Source organism: Myodes glareolus, chromosome 11 (genome assembly GCF_982192425.1).
Source record: "Myodes glareolus chromosome 11, mMyoGla1.1, whole genome shotgun sequence".
Classification (NCBI taxonomy): Eukaryota; Metazoa; Chordata; class Mammalia; order Rodentia; family Cricetidae; genus Myodes; species Myodes glareolus.
Window position 1 is genome coordinate 47,277,302 of NC_142036.1, and position 25,586 is coordinate 47,302,887.

Consider the following 25,586-nt stretch of genomic DNA (forward strand, 5'->3'; position numbering starts at 1 on the left):
CGAAGAGGCAGCATGTAACTTGCCCTGCTGAGAAAGGTATGGAGCCATGTGCTAACATAGATAAGGATAATGGGGTAACATAAGTTATAATAGCTAATAAGTAGCCTGACCTAATGGGCCAATCAGTTTATAATCTTATGGAGTCTTGTGCGTGATTTTCTTTGGGGCCTGCCTGCTGTGGGGCACTGGGCAGGACAGATACCCCAACAAGCCAGCCCCACATGTTACAAATGTTTCTGTGAACAAGGTTCTAAAATTTTAATAAAATTGTAAATAAACCTGATAAAGTTTTCTAGACTATGCCTTGGATTTGTAAAAACAAAGCAAAGCCAAAATAAATGTCTTATTGGTGGCAGCTAAGTGGTATTTGTAGCAGATTCTGTCTGTTCACTGTATTTTTCTGAGTTGTCCTACATGCAAGCACATGTTTTCTAAATTGTATGTGTATTGCACTGTGTGTGTTTGTGTGTGTGTATGTGTGTGTGTGAGTGTGCGTGTGTGTGTGTGTGCCTGTGTGTCTGTGTATGTGTGTGTGTGTGAGTGCCTGTGTGTGTGTATGTGTGTGAGTGTGTGTGTGTGCGCCTGTGTGTCTGTGTGTGTGTGTGAGTGTGTGTGTGCCTCTGTGTGTGTGTGTGTGCCTGTGTGTGTGTGTGTTTGTGTGTGTGTGTGTATGTGTTTAGGGGTGCTCCTGCTACTGAGTATGTGTAAAGGTTGGAAGACAGCTGGTAGGGGTCTATTTTCTTCTACTATGTGGGTCTCAGGGATCAAACTTGAGTCAAATGTCTTTGTCCACTGAGCCATCTCTACAGCCCTCAACTACATGAGTTTTTTTTTTGTTTTTTTTTCCTTTTTTTTGTCAGTCTTTTGTACTGTCCCTGTAATTTTGCTACTAAGAAACACTAAAGTACACAATTAAGTAAATTAATAAAATAGAGATAGCTAAAGTAGAAGGGAAAGAAGGAAGGGAGAGGGGAGAAAGGAAGGAAAGAACGAAAGATAAAAGAAAGGAAAAGGTCAAGGAGTGAGAGAAGACTAGGGGCATGGAAGAAAGAGATGGGGAAAGGTGAAGAAGAAGACAGCACAAACTGCTAGGTGGCGGTGGCGTGCACCTTTAATCTCAGGACTCAAGAGGCAGAGACAGGCGGGTCTCTGTGAGTTCGAGGCCAGCCTGGTCTATGGAGCAAGTTCCAGGACAGCCAGTGTTGCACTGAGAAACCCTGTCTCGCAAAATAACGACGGCAAACAACGACGGCAACAAGACACACTAACTTAGAGGGCGCCGGGTTAGTGTAACTCCTGGAGCTGCTTGCGTGCCTCTTCATGGACATTTGCCCTCTGGGATCCGTTCAGCAGCTAGTCGCCTTTCCCTTCATGTTGGTAACAGACTTCCGACTTCCGTTTCCCCGCTCACCTCTCACCCACAAAGGCTGGGGCTGGGAGGCTGATACACCGGAGGACCCTGCTGGGGCTTTCCATGGCCTAGAGAGAAAACGCGTGTCTGACCCAACACAGGAAAAGTGTGAACAGAACAACAAAAGCTGGAATCTGGTGCTACCGGTGGCAGAAAGCCTTGACTCTCAGTTACTTCCCACGACCTCAGCCCCCAAACTGACCTACTCTGAACTGCATACACACAGGTGACATTCACTTTTTTTTTTTTTTGAGGCAATGTCTCTCACTGACCGGGAGCTTGTCAAGTGGGTTAGGCTTCTTGTCCAGCGATTTCTGTCCATCCGCCTGACTACATCTTCCCAGCACTGGGATGACGAACCTGTGACATCACGCCCAGTGTTTATTTTAGGGTGGACGGTGAGGGCTCAAACTCAGTTCTTCATGCTTGCAAGACAATCTCTTTACCAACTGAACATTCTCTCCAGCTCCTCATCAGAATTCTTGCAGACTTAAAAAAAAAAACAAAAACGCAAAACAGTAAACCCAGATATGGTGGCACATGCCTTTAATCCCAGCACTTGGGAAGCAGAGGCAGGAGGATCTCTGTGAGACTTACTTAGCCAGGGCTAAAGTGAGACCCTGTCTCAAGCAAATAAAAACTTTTAAAAGATGATGTGTGTATGTGGGCATGTGTGCTCTGGCATGCATGTACAGGTCAAAGGTCGATTCTGTGGACTCGCTTTTCTCCTTTTACCTTTGTGTGGGTTCCAGGGATCAACCTCAGATCTTTTGCCCAACCAGTCAGCTCATCAACTTAGTATAGCAAGCTTGTGTTTATCAATAATCCCTTCTACCTGTGAACCTCCTGATCACATACTATCATCCTAATATTTATTCTTTTTAGGTTCAATATATCTATAAACTGCATGTTGGCACACGTCTCACATCTGTAATCCTGACACTCAAGAGGTGGAGGTAGGAGGGTCAGACTTTCAAGGTCGTGTTCAGCTGTACAGCAGGTGCCAGGCCCACCTGGTCTGTGTGAGACCCTAGTCAAAGAATCCTAGATGATACAGGTTCGTAGTCCTTAGCCTCTTTGGGCATCCCTTCTTCCCTGTTTGAAGAAAAGTTTGTTAGTTGGAAGTGATGGCTTGTGCCTGTAATCTCAGCATGTGGGAAGTTGAGGCAGGAGGATTGTCATGAGTTCAAAGCCAGACTAGGCAATAGAGCGAGACTCTGTCTCAGAAAGTTTTTTGGGGGAGGTGGGGTGTTGCACAGGCTCCCATTTTTAAATGCCAGCATGTTACTTTGACTCTCATAGAGTAATAGACCTCCCCCTCCCTCCCTCCCCTCCCTCTCTCTCTTGCTTCCTCATACAGCCCATCCAAATACGATGCTTTCTGCATCTGCCTCGCTTCTCTCTTATCACAGCATCCTTAGACTGCATGTGGTCCTCTCTTGGTCCCCAGTGTCTGTGCCCAGACTTTTTCTCATCTGGCTACAGGCCAGTTTCTGCAGAAATTACTCTCTCAAGTCATATTTTTCCTGACTCAGGGTCAAAGGGCAACCCCAGGGAACGTCCTCTCTATCAGGCATGAAGGAATTTTTCCAAATCCCTTCAAAAACCACGAAGAGCGTTCCTTATGCTGGAGACAAAAGTAAGCCCCTCGTGGATGATTTGCGTTATAAGAAAAACAGAAAACCCATGTCCTTCAGAAATCATGCCCCAGAACTTAGTTTGTGCAACAACACATCTTAAAGGCTCCATAAATACTGTCTCAGCTGGGGTTACTATTGCTCTGATGAAACGCCATGGCCACAAAGCAAATTGGGGAGGAAAAGGGTTTATTTGGCTTACACTTCCATCCCCAAAGGAAGTCAGGACAGGAACATAAACAGAGCAGCAACCTTGAGTCTGAAGTTGATGCAGAAGCTATGGAGGGGTGCTGCTTAGTGACTTGCTCCCTCTGACTTGCTCTTATAGAACCCAGGACTGCCAGCCTCGGATGGCACCACCCCCAGTGGGCTAAGCCCTCCCCACCAATTACTGATTAAGAAAATGCCTTTCAGCTGGATCTCACGGAGGCCTTTTCTCAATTGAGGTTCCCTTCTTTCAGATGACTCCAGCCTGTGTCCAGCTGACATGAAGACTAATCAGCACACACACTTAAGACACTTTTAGTTTTGCTCCATGGGGGTAGAAAGGTGGTGTAAAGATAACTCTCGACTGTGGCAGGGTTGGTGCTCTTGGTGCTATTAGGCACTTTGGGCCTGGCACCATGCAAGGCACCTTTTACACATCATCTTATTCCCACGACATTCCAGGGTGGGTGTTGTCGCCTTGCCCACCTTGCCTATGGGGAAATAGGCTGAGGAAGATGAGCTTCCTTAAGACATCTAGCTTGGATGTGGATTTTGAAGTCAAATCCAGGCCTGCACTGCTGTAAAAATCCTAATTAAGACCCCCCCCCATTTTTATGGATATACATGTGGTGTGCATGTATGCATGTCTTTGCATGTTTGTGGGTAAGTCTGTGTGCCTATGCATGGGGAGGCCCCAGGTTGATTTCAGGAACCATTCTCTTCCACTTCATCCACCAAGGCAAGGTCTCTCAATCAAACCCAGAGCTACTGACATGGCTAATCTTGCCTGCCAGCTTGTTTTGAAGATCATCTGTCTTTGACTCCTTGGGCTGAAATGACAGGCAAGTCCCTAGGCCCATCCAATGTTTATGTGGGTATCTGGGGATCCAAACTCTGTTCCTCAGGCTTGCATGGCAAGTACAGTCATACTCCTGGACCAAGATATATAGATATAGATATATAGATATTTGTTTTAAGTACAGAACTGTATTGCAAAACTATGTGCAGGCACACCTCCCTGCTCCATTAGTTTTTTAAGATAAGGAAAAAGGCATTCTGTATATGTACGAGTGCTGGGTCTTGGTTTCTCTCAGGGTCCCTCTACCTTTAACGCATACTTGAGTGACTACAGCCACGATCTTCTGGTGCTTACCTTCAGCTGTGGCCACAGTCCTTGCCACAACACTGCAGGAAGGTCTCAGCATTTTTTGGGTGGAAAGCCTGGGGACCCACACACTGCTCTGGCTGCTATTTTTAGGTTCTCTGCTGCAGCAGACCGCTCTGTCCTGGGTATGACTGATTTTATTTCTCGTCTCGAGCAGGTGGAAAAGATCCTGGTTAGGGCGCCCTGAGTTTGAGTTATAGTCTCCTTTTACCAGCAGCGTAACCTTGACAAAACTCCACAGATTTTATTTCCCCATTTATGTAATGAGAGATAGAAATAGCTGCCCTGCCCAAAGAGAGGTCAGCTGTGTAAACTGTTGTCAGGAGGAAATGATCCCTTTTAAAGACGGGAGGAAAATCCCATGGGAGTGGTGACCCAAGACGGCACGGTGCTCAGCCTGCGTCTCAGTTCCTGACGCTTCCTATGCCTTTTGTCACTGGCATCTTGTCCCAGACCAAGGATGGAAATATTAATATTACATGAAAACATTTCCTTTGGCCTCAAAGTTTATTTTTTGCATCCATTTTTGTTATTTAAAAAAAGGCATTTTGTGGGCCCCTAAAAATATTGCTGGCACTGGATACTGTACCTCCTGGACCTAATGCCTAAATTGCTGGGAATTCAGAATGCTGCCCGTAGCTCTTAACACCATCCTCTGTACAATGCTGCCTCCCAGAACCCAGCAGAGAGCCAAGCTGCTGCCAAACACAGAGAGATCTAGGAGACCTTGTTCCATGGCAAGGGATGTTAACGATGTCCCCTCCATCAGTTCAACCTTGCTGCTAGGTTTAATGAGGTCACCCTGGTCAACATGTCTGTCAAGGGGGCAGTCTTATTTCTTTCTGACAAGGTCCAGGATTTAGCCCACAAAAGTGCTTGTAATCCTTCTCCCTGCCTTAGCCGCAACAGAAAACAATTCCTGTTATTGAAAGCCTACTGTATGCTAAGGACTTCACATGCATTATGCCATTGAATTATTACATCATAGTCATAAGGTAGGTGATAGTGTTTCTCCTACACAGATAATGAGGGTCAAAAATTCTTATCAGTGGCATCACCTGGCTATGTACTTCCTCTACTGGTTTGAAGAGCCCAAGATAAAGCCAATCATTCCTACTTGAGCTCCAGTGCTTCCCCCGTGGTATTAGATGGAATCCAGGCCCTTGCACGTACTGGGCAAGTGCTCTACTACAGAACTACATCCCCAGCCCCAGTGTGGTTTTTACAGAAGAACAGATTGTCCAGGTCAAGAACAGAGAATGTGTGGGGATGGGCTTCCAGCACCTGGTCCGCAGCCCCCTCCAGTTCAGAGATGTTCATTGTTGATCTTTGAATACCCTGGCTAGGGACATAGACTGATGGAAGAGCCATGGTCTCATCAGGCAATCAAGGGATGACATAGGATCCAATTAGGTTCAGAAAGAATAAACGCAACCTAACATCTTGTCCTGAGTGGAGCAAGACTGGTTGAATGAACCTTTTGTTCCTTTTCTTAGACTTGTATTGCCTTGAACTTCTGAGACCTCTTGGGTCATCTGGCACTATAACAAAATGGGGGACTGGAGAAATGGCTCTGCAATTAAGAACATTTGTTACTCTTGCAGAGGACCCAGGTTAGGTTCCCAGCACCCACATGGTGGCTCACAACAGTCTGTAACTCAACACTAAGGGTTCCAATGCTGTTTTCTGGCCTCCAAAAGCACTAGGCATGGACGTGGTGCACATTTATACAGGCAAACACTCAAATGCGTAATTTTGTTTGTTTTTCAAGGCAGGACTTCTCTGTGTAGTTTTGGCTGTCTTGGAACTCACTCTGTACTGGAACTCACACGGCCTAGACTAAGCTGGCCTTGAACCCATAGAGATTTGTCTCTGCCTCCCAAGTGCTGGGGTGAAAGGCCTGTGCCCACCAAAGCTTGAATAATTTTTTTGTTTGTTTGTTTGTTTGTTTTAGACAGGGTTTCTCTGTATAACAGTCCCGCCTGTCCTGAAACTTGCTTTGTAGACCAAACTGGCCTCAAACTCGCTGCTGTCCGCTGGTCTCTGCTTCCCATGTGCTGAGATTAAGGGCATGTGCTACTACTGCCTGGTCTGGATGATTTTTTTTTAAAGCAAAATAAGTGCTGCAATTTCTTTGGTCATTGAGAGAGATGATATTCTTGGTTGTAAGTTGACAGCATCTAGGATTCACTAAAAGCTCAAGCGGCTGGGCACACCTGTGAGGGGTTTTTCTTGGTTGACTCATTTGAGGTTAAAAGACCCCTCCCCAAATCTGGGCCACACCTTCTCATGGCAACCTATATAAAGGACACGGAAGAAAGAAGTGTTTGGTTTTTTGCCCGTTTGCCCTCATTCTCCCTGGCAGTTTCATCTATTCTGAAGTAGATGAGGCACTCCTTCACTGCTGTTAGAACCTACTTCTACTGGATTCCAAGGTCTGTGGAAGACCAAGGGCGATGTCCAACCTGCCGGACTGAACAACTACTGGATTCTTAGACCCGTCTGTTGGGCAACAGCCATTTTTGTACTAGCTGGACCACAACTTGTAAACCACTCCAATAAATCCCATATATTTGTTTTTCTATCTGTTCTGTTCCTCTAGAGAACCCTGGCTAATATAGTTGTGCCTCTCCCTGAATGTTCCTCTCCCTTCTAGGTTGATTGGTGTGTGCAGGGGCATGTGCGAATTGCACGCATGCACACAGATGTGTGAACGTCCACTGGCAATTGAATCTTAGGCCTCCAGAAAGCTAAACACTTGCTCTTCTACCAAGCAACAGTCTCAGGCTAGATAGAGAAGCAACGATCAGACCACTCAGATCAGGCCTAGGCACTCATTGAGTACATGAGAATCGTGGAAGACTGCTCGCTCTGGTTATTTCAAAAGGACATCCCTCCGCTTCCATGCTAACCTGTTGGGTCCGTTCTGTAATTCCAGCATCGGACAGGCGGAGGTTAGGAGGATGGGAAGTTCAAGATCAGACCTGGCTAAGAAAAGAAAACAAAACGTCCCCATGTGGCATTATAGACATTCAAGACTGTCCGTTCATCTTGGCTGAAGTGCCAGAAGTCAGGGCTGATACAGGAATGGGAGGGAAATTTCTTTCCTGTTTCCTGCAGGACCCACGACTAGTTGAGAGGCCTATCTGAATTTGGCTTCACTGAGCCGATTTCCCATGTTCTGTATTCCGAATCGCCAAGGTTTTATTATTAATTATTATTATTATTATTTTCCTGTGACAACCATTGTTTTGTACCTCCTAAAAGGAGCTCAGAAAGAACATATTCCATTTAATCTTTACGAAACAAATCGTGGACCTTGGAGGTTCAGGCCTTGAACAAAGCAAATTCTAGTTTTTCATAAGCTTCAGTTTCTGCATCTTAGAAATGAGAATAATGATGATGATGAAAACCAAACAACCCCACCTGGTCTGGCTGCGTCAATGATTAACTTGCATGGAACACAATACGGGCACACAGTGGGTATGCAACACCGTGCAAAGTGTGGACCTCCGGTAACCTGAGGCTTCACGATAACCAGAGTCAATATTGTGCAAGCGGTTCCCTACAAGTCCTACAAATCGGCAGGCGACCCTCACCCCACACCTGGAACGCAGGAGTGGCCTGGGCAGGGAGGGCCAAGGAATCTTCACTGCAGCCGCTGATCCACCAGGGCTGCGGGTGAAGTCCTGGCAGGGGAGACTGCAGGCTGAGGATGGGTGGCGGGTGGCGGCTGGGTCGGCGGGGGCAGCGGGCTTGGCGGACACTCGGGCGCCGAAGGAGTTAAACAGGGCCGGGGGCAGAGCGCCTGTCAGACGCGAGCATGTGCAGTTTGCACCGCATCCGTACTATGGGTGAGTGCCGCCGTCGCCGCCTGGGGCTGGGTTCCGTGGGGCAGCAGCCGCTGCAGCTGCCCGGGCCCCGCGCCGCCCCGGCGGCCGCGGACACTCTATGCGGGAATAGTCGCGGGCGGGTGGGCGGGCGGCGTGGGGGAAGGCTTGGCTGGTCACTCGGCGCGGGGGGAGCCCGAGCGCCGGGCGTGGGGGCGGGGAGCAGGCGGTGCAGGAGAGCGCCCCGAGTCCCGGCGCGGGAGGAGGAGCGGGAGCCAGCCGGAGAGACTGCGCTCCTGGCCGCACCTGCGTCGGGCAGGCGGTCGCCCGACCCTGCTCTGCCTTGCCCTACCCTCGTCCTCGGCCCCGCACCGGTAGGTGCCCGCGATGCCCGCAGAGAGGCCTTTCAGCCGCGGAGAGAGGTGTTTGAGCGGGGCGGGCAGCGGCCGAGCGCGGGGGCGCGGGTGATGGGGAAGACCCGGCGACCCCGTGTAGGGACACTACCGGATCCCTCTTCTTTGCTTTCGCTTTCGAAGCGGCTGCTGGGGCTGAAGAGCTAGTCGCAGATTAGATGGTGTGTCTGAGCTTGGATTCCCTGCGGGGGATGGGCGCACAGGGGGGCGTGTTGGCGAAAGGGGTGCACACTGGCAACTTTCCCTGCGTGAAACAAAGCGGTGCCGGGTTGAGGCGAAGGTGAAAGATCCGGATGAGGATCTCAGACCTCTGAAGGTTGACACCTCCCCCCACCCAGTGGTGTGCACCCCGAGGCCCTCTGGAAAGGACAGATGGGGGCGCCAGACTGGATGGAAGCTGGAGAGCCAGGTCTAGGGAGTGGGAACCACAGACCCTCCTGACTTTGTTGGCCCAAAGGACCCTATTGCCTTCCCCGTGCGCAAGAAAGAACTGGGTGTTTGATGGTGGGTTGCACTCTTTCCCATTCTTTTTCAGGTGGGTGCCCAGGTCAGTGCCCAGCCCCTGGTTGCCAGTGCTTCATCTGCATTCACCATCTCTGTTTCCTGGTGGGAAATGGAGGACTGGGATGAGGATCCAGTTAGCCCTGTTTCTGGCAAGACCGGGGAGGTGTTGTCTCTTTTTTTCTCCCTTCCTATGACCAGTCAGAAACTGACCCGTTCCCCGGACCCGTTCCCCTTCTTCCCCTCACCGGTTTTCCTCTCTTCCCTGGGGTTTCTCAGGAGGTGGATGTATGATGGCTTCAGGCTCTGAGTTTGTAGTGTCAGGCTCTTTGACACAGGTTAGATTTCACTGGAGGGCTCGAGGAAGCTGCATACCAGTGTAACCTTGGGGATGCTCACCCATTATCTCTGCACCCCAATAACAAATAATCTTCCAACTTGGGTTCTCAGGAAACCTAAGTCTCCCCACCCCCACCTTCTTTTTCCTGTACCAGGAAGAGGGGTCAAAGAGAGGCTGGTGAACCTGCCTTAAGAATGGTATAGGATCTTTCTCTTTAGAAGACAAATGGACCATGTTCCAAAGATTCCCAATCTTTGTCTCCAGGAACCAGGTTCCTCCAGTTTACAGAGCGCTTGCATGTGACCATTGGCTCTTGTCCTATGGCAGCCCTGCCGTCCAAGAGCTCAGGTCATTTACCTGGTTGGAAGGCAGAGCCCCATCTGCTTCTATGGTCTGCCTGAGACAGGAGGTGCAGGAGGCTCTGGACTTCTGGGTGATCCTCCTGCGCCTCTCTGAGTAAGCTGTGACACACGGGTTTGGATCAAGGGTGGGTCTGCAAGGACAACTAGGGTTAGAGACAGGGAGGGGTGGGCTGAGATGAAATGTTCTTTGCCCTTTCTGAGACTTCGTGTTGGGAAGCAGAGACAGGTAACACTGGAGATGGAACTCTGGGCTTTGGAGAGAAATGGCAGGTTGATTTAGTGTTGACTTTGGCCACTTCAAGATAGGAGTAAGGAGGGTTCCAGGACTTGTAAGGGGTGACAGGAAAAAAAGGGGAATTAAGTGCCCCTTTGCTCTGTGGTCCTGGAACTAAAGTGGCCAAGGTCAGGTCAGGTGGCTAACTCAAATGACACAGACAGCCCCACTTCAGGAGACTCCTCCCTCCTGCTAGGCAGGCTTGGTTATTGCTCAGTCCAGGTTGGGTTTATCTCAAGCTGTTGATTCACAGCTGAAGATGGTGGCCCTGGCCTGACCTCCCCAGCAGCAAGGGTGCGAAAAGCCTTTTCCGTGGACAGATTGTTCTCCAGATACGCAGGCTGTGAGGTAAGAAGGTGAAGCTCCTTTGACTCCCTCTTTGAAAGTGATGGAACCCGATTTCCTCCATTTATAAACAGATTTAAGAGCTGGGGGTTCTTGGATGAAAATTATTAGAAGAGTTAGTGGGCTTTATATTACGTTTATCTCAGCTGAGTTCAATTTGCGTGTTGTCTCTAAAGGGAAACGTGTCATTTTACAGGGCAGGGCTGAATTACAGCCTTTGCGATAGGGAAAGATCGGTGTTAGTTTTAAAAGTGTCGTTTTTATCAGAAAAGTTGTTCTAGGGCACAGGGTGGTTTTTCTGCCTGCCTCTGCCCATGGGACATGTTGGAGCTTTCTGAAGGAGATGACAAACCAGGACGTTAGTGACAGTCGCCCTCAAAGCCCTGAAAGGGGTTTCTCTGATGGTGAGGGGGCCGTGGTATCGCAGGGCAGGAAAGTGAGGTAGCTTGGGCTTAGCAGTAGCCCTATCAGATCTGGCTGTCCTTGAGGGGGAAAAAGGATAGCTAACCCTCCCGCTGCTCGACTGTGCGCTCAAATGTGTCCCTTTAGTCCCCTCCTCCCCTCCCACCCTCTAATTGCAGACAAGGTGGTTTGGAATTTAGTGGGTTTTTTGGTTTGGTTTGGTTTGGTTTTTTAATTCTGGAACATTCCTTTTAAAGTGTAAATAATTTCGGCCTTGGTACCTTCCCAGCTCCTTTTCTTCCTACCAAGTGGCGGGGAGAATCTAAAGGGGTTAAGATCATCTGAAATTGGCTATATTTTTGGCTTCTTCCCCCATGCCTCCTCAGAAACCAGGATGTTGGTTATTGAAAAGTAAAGTGTAAGCCGGTTTGAGGGGAAGGGTCAGGAGCTCGCGTGTTTGGTTATGGTCCTTAAGTCACCGACTGTAATGTACTAACACTCTTTTCTTGGGATTTGAGAAGGTTTAGAATCACTTATCTTGTGATTCGTGGGTTATCCTTTTCCAAGATGCTTGAAGAGACTATTGACGCTGTAGGTTTGGTTCAGGACGTACATTTGGGTTGAGCATAGTGACAAATGCCTGTAATCTCAGCTCTTAGAAGGTAAAGGCAGGAAGACTTGAGGCCAACCTGCTCTACATATAGAGTTCCAGACCAACCAGGGTTATATAATGATACCTTGGCTGGGAAAAATAATACACTTGCCTCAGATCAAGCTAAGGGATGCTCCATGCTGCTGTCATTTATGGAAAAAGAAATGGTTTCTCCCTCTGGCACTGTTATCGACCATAAAACTGAGGCTGAGTGAGTGACCCTGCTCATTCTCAGGCTAATGTGGAAAGCCTGCTTGCTTCTCTTCTGCTTTGCTTGCTTCTCAACGAACGAGGCTGCAGGAGTGGGCTCCTGCATGTCTCCATGCAAAGGTTCTACTTAACGTTCGTTTTGACATCAGTTCCCCTATCTATAAATTTAGTGGGGTTGAAATTGTAGGGTGGTATTGGCTCAGTGTGCCACCAAAGAATGATTCTCAAAGGAAATGTTCTGTTCCCTTCCAGTTCTGACTGTTTTGTGGTAGGGTTGGACATAGCCAAGTCTAGCAATCTACAGAAAAAAGCACTGTTATTGCTATTTGCATTTCTGAACTTCTAGACCCCACCATCCCTTTTCCTCTGATGGCTCCTGGGGACTTTGAGACGTCCTTGTGTCTATCATGGCTGATACTGTAGAAAGGACATTAATATTATGGCAGTCTGCATGGGCAGGACTTGGGTCTTACAATTGTTGTTTTCTCTGGAATCTTGGCAGCACACAAAATTTCACTGGCCATGTAGTGTTAGGAGACCTAATTGATAAGGGGACATAATTAGTGAGAACGTTTCTGTCACACCTCCTCTCTCCAGAGGCCCCACATTTGGAGGATACTGGGTCATCCTCTTCTGAATGACTTTTAGTTAGTATGTCCATTCATTGTTTCAGTTTTTAAGAGGCCCTTCTGCCACATGAGCTTTGGGACTGGTCCATTTTCACAAGAGAGGTTTTAGTAGGGCCTTGATACCTGCCCAGGGTCTAGAGATGCCAGCCGAGAGATTGAAGGGCCATGGAGAGAGAGGGTTCTTCTCTGAACTTCTGAGGAAGCAGTTCCTACTTTGAGATACATGTACACACAAGGCAGTCAGTGCAGCAAGAATCCTGGCTTCTAGCTATTAATGGCTGTTCTATGGACCACCAACAAGGGATCTATTTTGCTATCACTTAAAATTTTTGAGAATTGTATATATGATTACTGTATTTATCTCATCTCATTTCCTCTTCCCTTCTAACTCCTCCGGTGCCCCTATTTCCTCTCATGACTGCTTTAACTAGGACCTGTTACATACATAACCTGCCGAGTCTATGTAGTGTTGCTCATGATAGATGTGTTTGGGAGTGACCACTTACTTAGGCTTGGATAAATCAAGGGGCTCCTCTCTAAAGAACACTGATTTTCCCTCTCTCAACGATTGCCTGTAGGTGGACCTTATTAAATTTCCCCCATCCATGTTGGTATGCTGAATGGTGTGGCCATCGTGCAAGTCTTGTATAGGCAACCATGTTGTTGAGATTTCATGGGTGTAGCGTCCCTGTCGTGTCTGGAAGATGCTGTCTAGAAGCAGACATCCTGGTATTCTGGCTCTTACAATCTTTACACACTCTATTCAGTGATTTTTCTCTGACCCTTTAGGTCTAGGGGTTGTGTTGCGAATGCAGCAGTTGGGGATGGGGACCCCTCCAGTCACTTACTCTCCACATTTGACCCTTGTGGTCTCCCCCTGTTGCCAAAAGAAGCTTCTTTCATGAGAGGCCAGAGCTACAGTTGTCTGTGGGTATACAGATAAGCATTTAGAGTACTGTTAAAAAATTATACTGGTCTAGGAAATTGGCAGTGGTGGGTTCTTCTCTAGGGTCCGTGACCTCTCCAGACATGAGGAACTGGCTAGTTTCCAGGACCTGGTATCACTTCCCTTCTGCTAAGCAGGCTTTGCTTTTAAGTGCAATTAGATAACTGTTGGTTAGCACCCCCAAGATAAAAAGGCAGCTATTGCACCATGGGGGCTGTCTTGCTAGACCAGCCCCTGTTGTGGTTCCTAGCCCTTCAGCTGGGTCGGACTGTCAATTGCTTTTCTCCCTTGACAGTTTGCAGAGTATCTTCTAATACTACGAGAGTCAGTGCTCAGGGAGGACCACGGATCTGTTTCTAGCACATGCACAACCGCCACTGTCTGTCTAAAGGGTATTCTTAACTACAGTCTCCATCTTAGTTCCCAATAAACACACACATCCAAATCCAGGAATAAGGAACCTGAACATTAGTCACACTTTTGTCTATATCATAATACAAATATGGAGAATAAATATTGTTATCATTGGACAGCATGAGCAGCAGCTCCAGAGTTTTCTTTCTTTTTTCTTTTTTCTTTTTTGCTTGCCTAAAGCAATGAGGCGACTTCTTATACTGACCTAATATAGGTGCCTTCAAAGATTTCTATGCCCGCGCAGTTCCTGGCACGTGAGAGCACTTATTAAATCACCAGCTGTGATAGTTGAGTGTCATCAGACATCTAGGCTTCTAGGTCACTGGACAATGATATTGTTGTAAGGAAACTAATGACTGCCAACATTTCCAAAATCAGGAAATCTGGGAATGCTCCCCAACTCACTTGCTCAGTTGACCTTTGGTGACCCATTTCAGTTCTCTGAGACTTAATTCCGAAAATGAAATTTCAACTGGCTTCAGCGGTCAGGGCATTAACAGTTGGCAGTCACCATATATTGAATACTTACCATATGCCAGGCACTGGGCTAAGTACTTTTCATAGGTTCTCCTCTCCTTTCAGTGAGACAGCTACTATTGATTATCCTCATTTTACAGTGGGAAAGATTGAGCTTCTTCAAGAGTGATTGCATCTCTCATACAGCTAGAAAGTGTCTGGGCTGGGACTTGAACTGAGATCTGATTCTGCTGCAGGTTGTGAGTGTTGAATTAGCTGAGTGGTAGAACCATCGTAGGTGACTGAAAGAGGAGGTGGTGTGAGCATAGAAGGAGAGCTCGATGGGGGTTAAACATGGCCAGCTAAAGGAAGATGGACGTCCAGAGTCGTGAAAACCATCATCCTCATGAATGTTCAGGAGAGGGCGGAGCCTGCACCCTGCAGTGGGTAGACCAGATGGCCTGGAAGTTATTGTAAAGGGAACAGACTTTCTGCTTGGCATAGTGATGTATCTTATAAACCTCGTTTTATTCTAATGCTAACATTTTCTTCTTGTTTAACAGGTTCTTGGGCAGCATATTCCTTTCTGTTACCCTCCTGCCTGTCACCGCAATTCATATTAGCAAATTCTTGAGTCTAGTCTTGGTCCTCCAAGCTCTTCCCTGTCCATCACTATCCATCTGGGGAATTTGATTATGTCTTGAATCCCAGATATTCTTTACAAAGTACAAAAAAAAAGTACATTAGATAGACTAGGGTCCCAATCCCCTGCATTAAAAAAATCAGTATACCTTATATCTATCAGATTACCCTATGTTCATCAGGCTGCCCTATTCTGAGAAAGGATTTATGGCCACCAATTACTCCATTTAGAGATAACCAGTTACTTCAGTGGTAACTGTCCTCATTCCTAGACAATTTGACTTTATGTCTCGAGTCAGTTGGGGATGATTATAGAGACAAATGAGGGTTTTGGACCTGCCCTGGAAGAGGTGGGCTGGCCATATTAGAGTTGTTGAGATGCTATTTGATAGAATTACATGGTAGGGACAAGGAAATGAGTTCTGGACTCAGTTCAGTGACTCTGTACATGGGATGTGAATTTTCTGGCTTTTGGTTTCCTTGTGTATAAAATAGGAAATGCCAGATGAGACCGTCTCTAACCTCCCTTCTAGGAAGTATACTGGATGATCCGGTGGGCTAGGGGTAATTCTGGCCTTTCTCAGGGAAAACTCACTCTGCAGCTGAAGGAAGTCAGAGCTGGGGAAGCTGGTGTGGAGTGGAAGGAGATGTAGCCATACTGGAGGTTAAGGGACAAATAGAGTAAGAGCTGTCTAGTGAAGGGGTAGCAGGACTGGTACCTCTTTGTCCCACGGAGCAGTGGAAAGGTGGCATTTGTGCCACCCTCCCCCCACTCCTTCCCACAGCACAGTGAGCACCCTTTGCAGCCTCTTAAACCTTAAGCGACCCCTCCCGCGGCCCCAGGACAATCTCCGGGGACTTCCCCACCACAGCTGTGCAGTTGTGGATGTCTCACATTCTGTATTTAGGATTGGCAGAGTCGCCTCTCCTCCTCCCCTGCTGCTTCCTAAGTCTCCAGGACGTCAGGACCTTGCTTGACACTGTGTGTGAGGCCCCACCTCTCCTGCTGCCCTATCTCTGCCTGAAGGAGCAAGGCCAAGCAGTGAACTCAGCCGGCCGTGCTAGAGGGCATTTGAGCATGGCCATTTGTATAAGGATCTGCTCACTCTCTTTCGTCTTTATACATCCTCTGCTTTGAATTTTTTGTATTCAAGGTTGAGGAGCAAGTGAGTTCCCACTGAACCCACGGAACCGATCATTGCTGTCCCCGATTTCTCTGCCTTTCCCTCCTTGCTCCCTCTGAGGGTATGAGAGATTTTTTTTAAAAATCTTAAATTAAGAGTGTGCGTGTTTTGCCTGCATGTATGTCTATGCACCATGTGTTTGTGGTGCCCATGTAGGCCAGAAGAGGGCATTGGATCCCCTAGAACTAGGGTTACAGAAGGTTATAACCTGCGAGGGGATTCTGGAACTCAAACCTGGATCCTCTGGAAGAGCAAGCCAGCCACTTCTTGAGCTCCATGGGAGGCCACTTTAACTACAAGGACAAGCATTTCACTCTATTAACTTTTCATGAAACAGTACCGTGTCCCAGAGGCCTTTGTGTTTGCTCAGTGAGTGTCGTTCTTTCCCTGCCCAGGAATGAACAACCAGTCAGACTTTCTAAATTTTCTGGTTATTCGTAGGTAGTAGAGGGTCCTGTGGTCACTTTGGGTCACAAACGTGGCCTCAATTCAGTACTTCATACATCCATGTCTTTGTCACTGAACTGCAAAGGACAGGGAAGTGTTCAGTGGCCAGCACTGTTGTTTCCTGAGCCCACCTTGTATTTAATGCTGAGTCTTTCTCTTGTGCCCACGCTCATGGGTTTCTCAGAGAGCACTCTTTTCCCAGCTGCTGAGATATTCACAATGAGAAAATGTATCACTGGACATGGTGACTCATGCTTATGATCCCAGCATCAGGGAGGTTGAATCAAGAGGTTTACCACAAGTTCAAGACCAGTGCAGGCTGCATAGTGAGTTCTGGGATAGCCCGGGCTATAAAGTGATACCTTTTCTCAAAACAAACAAACAAATAAAGAGCAAATTATCCTTCATTGCACATCATTGCTCTTGCTTTCGGGTGCAGTCTCTTTCTACTAAATCTCTTTAGTCTGCCCAAATAGGTCCTCAGGATGAGACCTGCACTCACCCACTCATGCTGGTCCTAGATATGATATGCTAATCCCATATCATCTGGAGCAGTGAACCGGAGTACAGACTTACTCTCCCGCTCAGCAGTCTCCCTCTATCTTCCAGCAGCTGATGGCCAGTCTGGCTCACCATCTGCGTACCCCTGCCCTGTCTTCTCACCCGCAGGGGCCAGACACCAAGTTTCCTGAGTGGTCCTGTGGTGTGGTTGCTCTTCTCACCACCCAGCCCTCAGAGCAAATTCTCTGTGACGGGAGGGTGAGGTCATGGTCCAGAAGCAGTGCCCTCCACCTCCATGTTCCTCTGCACGATGTTCTCCAGTGCCCGCCTAGTCTGACCCTTTGTGCCCGCCGTGTGAGAGAGGAGCTCGCACACCTTTTTTGGAGAATGTTCATCCTTGACTGGTCTTGCACTGGAGAACACCGTATCTTTTGTATCTTGGTGTCTTAGTTAAGAGTTTTGATGTGACATTTTGTTACATGTATTTTATTAAAACTATCAGGGCTGGAGGGGTGGCTCAGTAGTTAAGAGAGCACACTGCTCTTCTAGAGGACCCAAGTTCTGTTCCCAACAACTACCTACAACTCCAGCTCCAGGGGGATTCAATGCCTCTATCTCCATGAGCGTCGTCACTCATTTGTATGTGCCCACAGACAGCACATATACAACATATATGTGTGTGTGTATATATACATATATATGTATATATACACATTACTCTGGCACACACCTTTAATCTCAGCACTTGGGAGGGAGAGGCAGGCAAAATTCTGCGTTTGAGGCCAGCCTGGTCTACAGAACAAGTACCTGGATGGACAGGGCTACACAGAGAATCGCTATCGTGAAAAACCGAAAACCAGATAAACAACAATAGTCATGTTGGGTGTGGGAGTATGGTGCTCAGCACTCAGGAAGCTGAAGCAGGAGACAGGATCATTTCTTGAGACTGGGGAGAGAACTCCATCGGTAAAGCACTTGCCATGCAAGAAGGAGGGCCGGAGTGTGGACCCCCAGAACCTGTGTGAAAGTGAGGCGCCACAGCACACATCTATGACCCCAGCACTAGGATGGCAGAGATGGTGGATCCCTAAAGCTTACTGCTCCACCAGCCTGCCCGAATCAGCGAATGGAAAGTTCAGTAAGAGATTCGGTCTCAAAACTGAGGTGGAGGAAGACGAATGTCAGCCTATGGCCTCTCCGCCTGATGCATCTGCACACACACACTCACACAGGAATATGCACATACGTGAACATACACATGCACACAGAGTTGATCCACTAGGTTAATGAGAACAACTAACATTTATTGAGTTCTTACATAGACACTCCCTTATATCCAAAGGTTGTTCATCCCTGGATTCAGTCACTTGTTTATTAAAACAATTCAGAAAAATATATTGTGTTTATACTGAGCATGCACAGACAATGCAGCACAGCAGCTGTGTGTAGCGCTTATTATATATGTTAAGCAATCAGAGATGATGTATATGCAGTTAAGGAATCTGCGTTTCTGCACATTTTGGTATTTGTGGGTGTTCCCTAGAAGCAGTGGCCTTGGGACGGGAAGAGGGTCAAGGTAGTGCTAAGTGCTCTTTTTAGTACTGAGATCTCTCAATCCCCACGAGGGAGGTGCTCGTATTGTCTCTATTTTACAAATGAATAAACTGAGGCAAAGGGGGGTTAAAACAATTTGTTCTAAGGTCACATAGTTGGCTTCAGCGTTGGGATTTGAATGGAGGAAATCTGACCCCAGAGTGTGCACTTTTAAACCACAATGCCCTGCTGCCTCCCATAAGGGAGGGGTCGCGAAGACGACACACAGGCTTGACGGACGCTGGCTTTGGAGGTACTGGTAGGTTCCTCACTCTGCATCAGCGCTCTCCCTGCTTGCTTTTTCCTCTCCCCACCTCCCCATCCCAACATCTCCATCTGTGTTCTTCTGTCAGAGCCGAATCCACCTGCCTAAATGACCTGTCATGCACATGCCCCCACGGCCTCCCACAGATGTGCTGTCTGTCTGTCTACATTAGAGCTCATCTTAGCTACAGAGGTATATTTGGCTCCAACCACTGCTAGTATCTTTCAGCTTCTCTTGTCATCTCATCATTAAGTTGCTGTTATTGCATGTTTTTTATGCCAAGGACAGTGAACATGAAGTTGGCAATCATAGCTTCTCATCTCTCTGTGCCTCCAATTGCCTATTGCTAACCTATGCAAAGCCCTGGCTTCTCTAAGCCTTTGTTCCATCACCTTGAAGATGTGGGTGTGATTAGGTCCCTTCAGCTTGCAATAGTCTATGTTTATTTACCTTTTAAAAATTGTGTATCTGTGCCTGCCTGAGTGTGTGTATGTGCACCACCTAGATGAAGGAACCTGTGGAGGTCAGAAGAGGGTGAGGAATTTTCTGGAACTGGAGTGACAGGTAGTTGGGAGCCACCACATATTATTTACTTTTTTGCTTTCTACTAGCTTTTAGGATTCGGAGGGTTCGAGACTCCGCACAAGGTTTGCGTACCGAAGATATGTATAATATTAGTTGGGAAAATAATTCCTGCAATGTCTGTTGTAGACTTGAGCAACTTTTAGAAATCCCATTCTCTGGGTGACCATGGTTTTAGGTAAGGGCTCTGTGGATTTACTCTTTTCAGAGTGAATTTAAAACAAACACTCAGGTCCGATCTGCTGCCTTTCCCCTTTTGGAGACCTAACTAACTCTCACCATGACACAGGTCTCTTTAATGACAATGAAATATAAACATCCTTAAACTGAGAGTTAACTGATGGCAGTAGGACCTGACCAGCCTACAAGAGTCATGGAGGGATACACATGACAGTGTGTGTGCTCATAGGTGTCATGGCAGGGGTGTTAGTATATTTATCTAAGGGAAGATTCCCTACCCCCGGCTATGGGAATCGTGTCATTTACAATATGTGCTCAGAATTACGTTTTCAAAAATCTAAAACATTCTGAATCCCAAGGGTGTTGGCTCTGATGGTGGGGCGGGTCCTCAAACTCTTCAAATGTTACAGAACACCAGAGAAGTCTCCACTTCATTGATCTCTCTCCTGCATCCCAGCCCTGGTTCCCATGAAGCTGATGTCATTGACCACAATTTACTAAGTTTTATTTTTTTTTGTTTTGTTTTTTGAGACAAACCAAAACCAATATTGAGTTTATGAGTTTTGGTAAATTTTGGTTTATTTCATAAATTTCACTATTCATACCATGGTTGGCTATGTTTTAGGTATTATATAGTAAAGTAGATTTTTTTCTATGATCTCTTCTAATTGGTTCCTTTTTAAAAAAATGTGTATGAGTGCCGTGTCTACATGAACAACTTTATGCCAGAAAAGGGCATCAAATCTCTCCAAATAGATGGTTGTGAACCACCATGTGGTTGCTGGAAATTGAACTCAGGACCCCTAGAAGAGCAGCCATTGCTCCTAACTGCTAAGCCATATCTCCAACCCCTTCTAATTGGTTCTTACTGATATAGGGAAGATGTATTATTTGAGTCAGAATTAATTCTACCACCAGTTCTTCATTTATTCTTTATTAGAGCTCTCAGATTTTTTAAATGTTTCATTAAAATACTATTTATGGTAGTTGGAGAAATGGCTCAGTGGTTAAGAGCTCTTTCTGCTCTTGTGGAAATCCAGATCCCAGCACACATGTTAGCTGGCTCACCTTGACCTGTAACTGCAGCTCCAAGGGGATCCCATGTACTCTTCCAGCTTCCAGAAGATGTACATGTAAACATAAATTAGATACACACACACACACACACACACACACACACAATCTTCGTTACTAAGTTGCTTTAAATTTTAGACTTCAAGCAAGTGGTGTTAGTTGGTTTTTAAGCTGAGGTTTGCTATGTAGCCCCTACTGGCCTTGAACTTGAAACCTTCCTGCTGGAACTTCCCAGTGCCTTTCTTGCCTCACCTGACCTGGCCTACAGCTTGGTCACTGAAGAACTCTTGGACCTCTAAGGCTGTGGCTTCAAGAAGAACTGGGACACACCTGCTAGAGGCTATGCCCTGTTACCTCCTTGGCATATTAGCCCACATGAATAGGCTTGATGTTTTCTGGAAATATCTCCTATACTTGGGTGTTTCTTTGGAGCACACGGCTTCATTTCTCCTATTCCATCTGGGAAGTGATACAACTTCCTATTGATCATCAGTATGCTTATTAATCCCTAGAGTTGTGTTGACTGGGTATTTTATTATTGATTTATTTAGATTGGCTATTTGAGATAAGGTCTCACTGTGAATCTAGGCTGGCCTAAGACTGGTGATGTAATTGTCTTCCTGCCTCATCTTCCCAAGAGCTGGGAACTGCAAGTATAAGCCACCACTCCTGTTGATCACACATCAGAAAATTAAAATCTAGATTCAAATGCTCATGGGAAATACAAAAACAACAAAGACATGCAAAAATGATAGAATATAAGATATCATTGCATTCCCTTTCTCCTCTTGTTCCTCTTCTTTTTAAAAACATATATATATATATATATATATATATATATATATATATATATATATATAATAGATACAGTATTCTGTCTGCATGTGCACCTGCAGGCCAGAAGAGGCACCACCAGATCTCATTACAGATGGTAGTGAACCACCATGTGGTTGCTGGGAATAGAACTCAGGACCTCTGGAAGAGCAGTCTGTGCTCTTAACCACCGAGCCATCTCTCCAGCCCTCATTCCCCTTCTTTTTTGCTAGGAAACTGGGAGGAATTCGAATGCAAAGTTGAATGTTGACTAGCCATAAGCCCTGTTTCTCAACCTTCCACAAGGCAGGTCCTTTTCTCTTAACCCCGAATCAACTGTCCTCTTCACAGGGCAAATACCCTTCGTCTTTGTCCCTGTTGAGACTTGATAGCTAGGTCTGTGGAAGGCCTGGCCGCGTCCTCTGACTGTTAACTGACCAGGCCCCTCTAGAGGCTGAGAGGTAAACACTTCCAGCTCTGCCATTTTAACCCATTGGGAAGTCTCTGGGATGCCCCCTTCTCTGTCCCTTCTGCCCACGCTTCCTGATGAGATGGTACTTTCCACAGCATCCCTAAGCATCCTCTTGCATACTGTTTACTCATCTTCATCTTCATTAAGGAAGATATCCCACAGACTCAGCTTGGCACCTGTTTCTTGGGCTTCCTCTAAACACATCTCGGCCTCCAGACAGGGAGCCCTTTGCCATCTCCCCACCCTCTCCAGTACTTTCTGTTGTTACATTGAGCTGGAAAATGCTGAGCTATAGTAGAACTTGAATTAGTTAGGTCAATGACATTTCCCGAAGGTGCTCAATTGAAGATTGGCCATAGCATCTATATATCGATCGTTTGGGAGCACCAGGAAAAGACCAGAGTCTTTACTCTGCAGGACAGATTGACCCTAATTTTCTGCCCACCTTCGTACGCCTTCACTTTTAAAGTTGACATAACCCAAGTGACATACCCTTCTAGTCAGCAAGTTTGTAGTGCTTCCTGATGACTCTGAATAAAATTCACATAATCTTAAGAAAATTCATAGACACTGACACCTACCTATATATACTTAAACTTTTGTCTATTTTCTCAGTCCTGGAGATCAAATTCAGGACTGTACATGAAAAACAAGGGTCCATCACTGAGTTACAGTCCCAGCCCTTATCTCTTGTTTGTTATTATTGGTTTTGTGTTTTTCTTCTCTTCTCTCTCTCTCTCTTTCTCTCGGAGGGGATACTGGAGGTTGTTCCATTACCTTACCACTGAGTTCATCCCAAGCCCTTTTATATATTTATTTTAAAGCAGGGCCTCACTAAATTGCCCAGGCTTGCCTTAAACTCACTTTATAGTCCAGTGAAGCCTTAAACTTTGGTCTTTCCTGACTCAGCCTCCCAAGTAGCTGGGATTACAGGCATGAGCCACCACACAGGTCTTTTGGGTTTTTGTTTTGTTTGGCTTTTGAGAGATAGTCTTGATTAGCTCAGGTTAGCCTCGAAGTGTTGCCCAGGCTGACCTCTAACTCTCTCACACCTCTAGCCTTCGTCTCCCAAGTGCTGAGACTACAGATAGGTGCAACCACACATCAAGTCTTTAAAGTCAGTAAGAAAAGTTAACGCTAATCTTAAAGATAAATAAAGGAAGAAATTAGTTATCCTGTAATATCATATATTTAGTGCGTAATTGCTTTGGCACAGTTACCTGGAAGTCAGAGGCTGAAATCTTCGCACAGTAACCACTGAGAATTGGGTGCCCAGAAATTAGATATGAGTGTTGCTGTGGGTGACTCAACATACCTGAAAGGTGATACTGAGACTCATGTCATCCTCCAAAATGATGGCCATTTCTTGGTAATGTCCCAAAGGATATGAAGCAGGATATCCTTTCAATTTACATGTTAATAGCATTCCTGGCCAGTGTAGCATCCGGCAAAGCCATGCTTAGGCTAAGTGTGATGACGTACACCCGTGATCCCACGCTGTGCCAAGAGGATTTCTACTGGAGGCCAGCCTGGAATACATACTGATACTCTTGCCTCAACCAAACCAAAATAAAAACAACAGAAATCATGCAAAAGGGACTGAGAATCTGTCTCAGTGGCCCTGTGCTTGCCTAGCAGAATAAGGCCCTGGGTTCAATCCCCGACACCTCAAAACAAGTATAATTATGATCATAATTTAGCGTGTTCTTTTCCTTCAAACACTCTAAAGCCACGTAAGAATGGCAGAATGCTGGCCAATGGCTTCCCCCTTCCCAGAACCTGTAGGACTACTGTGGTGTCGATAGAGTTCATTTGGAAGCCATGGCCGACATGGAAGAGCCTGGCTGTGCTGAGCCTGGACCCACTGAGTCACGGCTTCTCCACACCTGTCAGTAGAGGTTGACTTTGTCACTCATGTAGATGGCACAGAAGAGTGTGACTGATGTTGAGTAACTTATTGCACACAGAGGGATATTAAAGCAGCGCTGGGCCCTCTCGTTAGCTTCCTACTACCTGCCAAGACAAGACTTGAACCTGCTGAAGGGTAAGAGGCCTAGAAGTTGTTAATATTGTGAGCTCACTGAACGGTTCAACCAGCGCTGTCCTGGGACCCTGGAGAATTAGGTACCTTTAGGAGTGTGAGGGCAGGATTGTGCTGGGACTCTTTCCATGGAGAGTGATTTCTTTTTCTTTTTGTTCGCGATTATCATCTTTGAGTGTGTGGTGAAGGACAAGTAGGTGAACAAGGATGAAAGAAGGGGCATTCCAGATGGAGTTGGGGGGGATTCTGAGCAGGGACACCAAGGGGCTAGAATATGTGTAGGAGGGACAGCCGGTTATGGACAGCCTGGTTGGTATACGAGACAGGGCCTAATGATTTTTGCTTTGTTCAACCAAATCCTATTAAGTGGTTGTGTCACGCTAGATATTTTAAAAAGTAGCTTCTGGGGCCAGCTAAACAGCTCAGTGAGTAAAGGCACTTGCCACCAAACCTGATGACTTGCGTTTAACCCCAAGGAGCCACATGGTGGAGGAGAGAACCGACTTCTATTTGTCTTCCTTTTATTAACTTCATCCTGTTGTCTTTGTTGATCCATTCCTTTCAAGCTTCCTGGTCACTTCTCTGGGAATGTCAGTTCTGAGCTCTGGCACCAGCCACCACTTGTGTGGTGTCGTTCCCAGGAGGATAGGATATGCCTGCTGGGTGGCGTCATGATCTAGATGTCTCCTGGCCTCTCTATCCCAGCGTCCACTTCTCCTGCTCCCCCACCCAGGTGTCCCACATATGCTCACTTTAAATATGGACCCCAGAAGTGCTCCTCTAGTGGGACAGAGAATCTCTAGCCATGATGTTTGTGTTGTGATCCTAGCCCTGGCACCATGGTCTGAAGAAAGTTTCCTATGGCCTCTCTGGGTCTCTTCTTATATAGGAGAGGCAATAACTGTCTCTAACTCACAGAATTTTTGTAAGCACCAAGCGAGATCACATGTGGCAAATCCTTGGAGCAATGTCCATCACTTGTGCTTTGTAAATATCAGCTATTATTGCTATTTCATTGTTTTGGTGGGGGAGGCTCTCCTCAGCTTATTCTCACCTGCCTTCTGTTCTCAGGAGGTTCTTGTGGCTCCTTCTTGTTTTCTGGTGCTGTACTGGCTTTAATTGTTCCTAGAAAATGTCTTTTCTGTCGTGCTGAGGGCCATGTGGAGGGTGATGCTTGCCCTTGGCCTCCGGCCCTCCCCGTGGTTGTTTTCTCCCTGTGAGCATGTGTGTTGTTATCTGTAACAGATGCATGGAGGTATACAGTGTCACATGCATCAGCTCACGTCACCAGCCTGGCCCAGGGCAGGACGTGCCACTCGGTCTGAGTCACCCAATGCTGCTGTGCCTTGGGCAGGACTAGGTGATGAGTTCCTTTTTCAGCCTCCTCGGGCTGGCTTGGGGCTGCCTTAATGAATGTAATGGGTCCTCTGTTTCCTTTGTCAAAAGGAATGTTAATTATTTTCAGCAGTCTAATTATGTGGCTAATGAGAGGCTGACTGAGATAACATTGCCTTTAATTACTCTTGCCTAACTGCTGTTTGGAGCCATAATTTGAGCGTGTTGCAAGGCTGGGGTGCTTGCTCAGTAGATGGAGCTGT

At 46.8% G+C, this 25,586-nt stretch overlaps 1 protein-coding gene and 1 long non-coding RNA gene across 13 annotated transcripts in view; one reads left to right on the forward strand and one right to left on the reverse strand.

Annotated features, from left to right (window-relative positions):
• Positions 1-1,774: 1,774 nt before the first annotated feature.
• On the reverse strand, positions 1,775-4,614 carry LOC146892358 (uncharacterized). Its single transcript, XR_015004411.2, has 2 exons — positions 4,409-4,614; positions 1,775-1,900 (listed from the first exon to the last, which is right to left on the reverse strand). It is a non-coding gene; the product is annotated as an uncharacterized LOC146892358 (long non-coding RNA).
• A 3,317-nt stretch (positions 4,615-7,931) lies between these two features.
• Tmem229b (transmembrane protein 229B) overlaps positions 7,932-25,586 on the forward strand; it is a 54,388-nt gene continuing 36,733 nt past the window's right edge. For 2 of the 12 annotated variants that reach the window (XM_085697451.2, XM_085697457.2), the window contains exons 1-3: positions 9,199-9,330; positions 9,769-9,960; positions 10,394-10,488. The gene's annotated coding sequence lies outside the window, so the exon portion shown is untranslated. Of the gene's footprint in view, positions 8,275-8,469; positions 8,625-8,705; positions 8,825-8,922; positions 9,168-9,198; positions 9,331-9,768; positions 9,961-10,393; positions 10,489-23,965; positions 23,992-25,586 lie in introns of those variants that run through there. The other 10 variants (XM_085697452.2, XM_085697459.2, XM_048416012.3 and 7 more) reach the window with 8 other exon arrangements.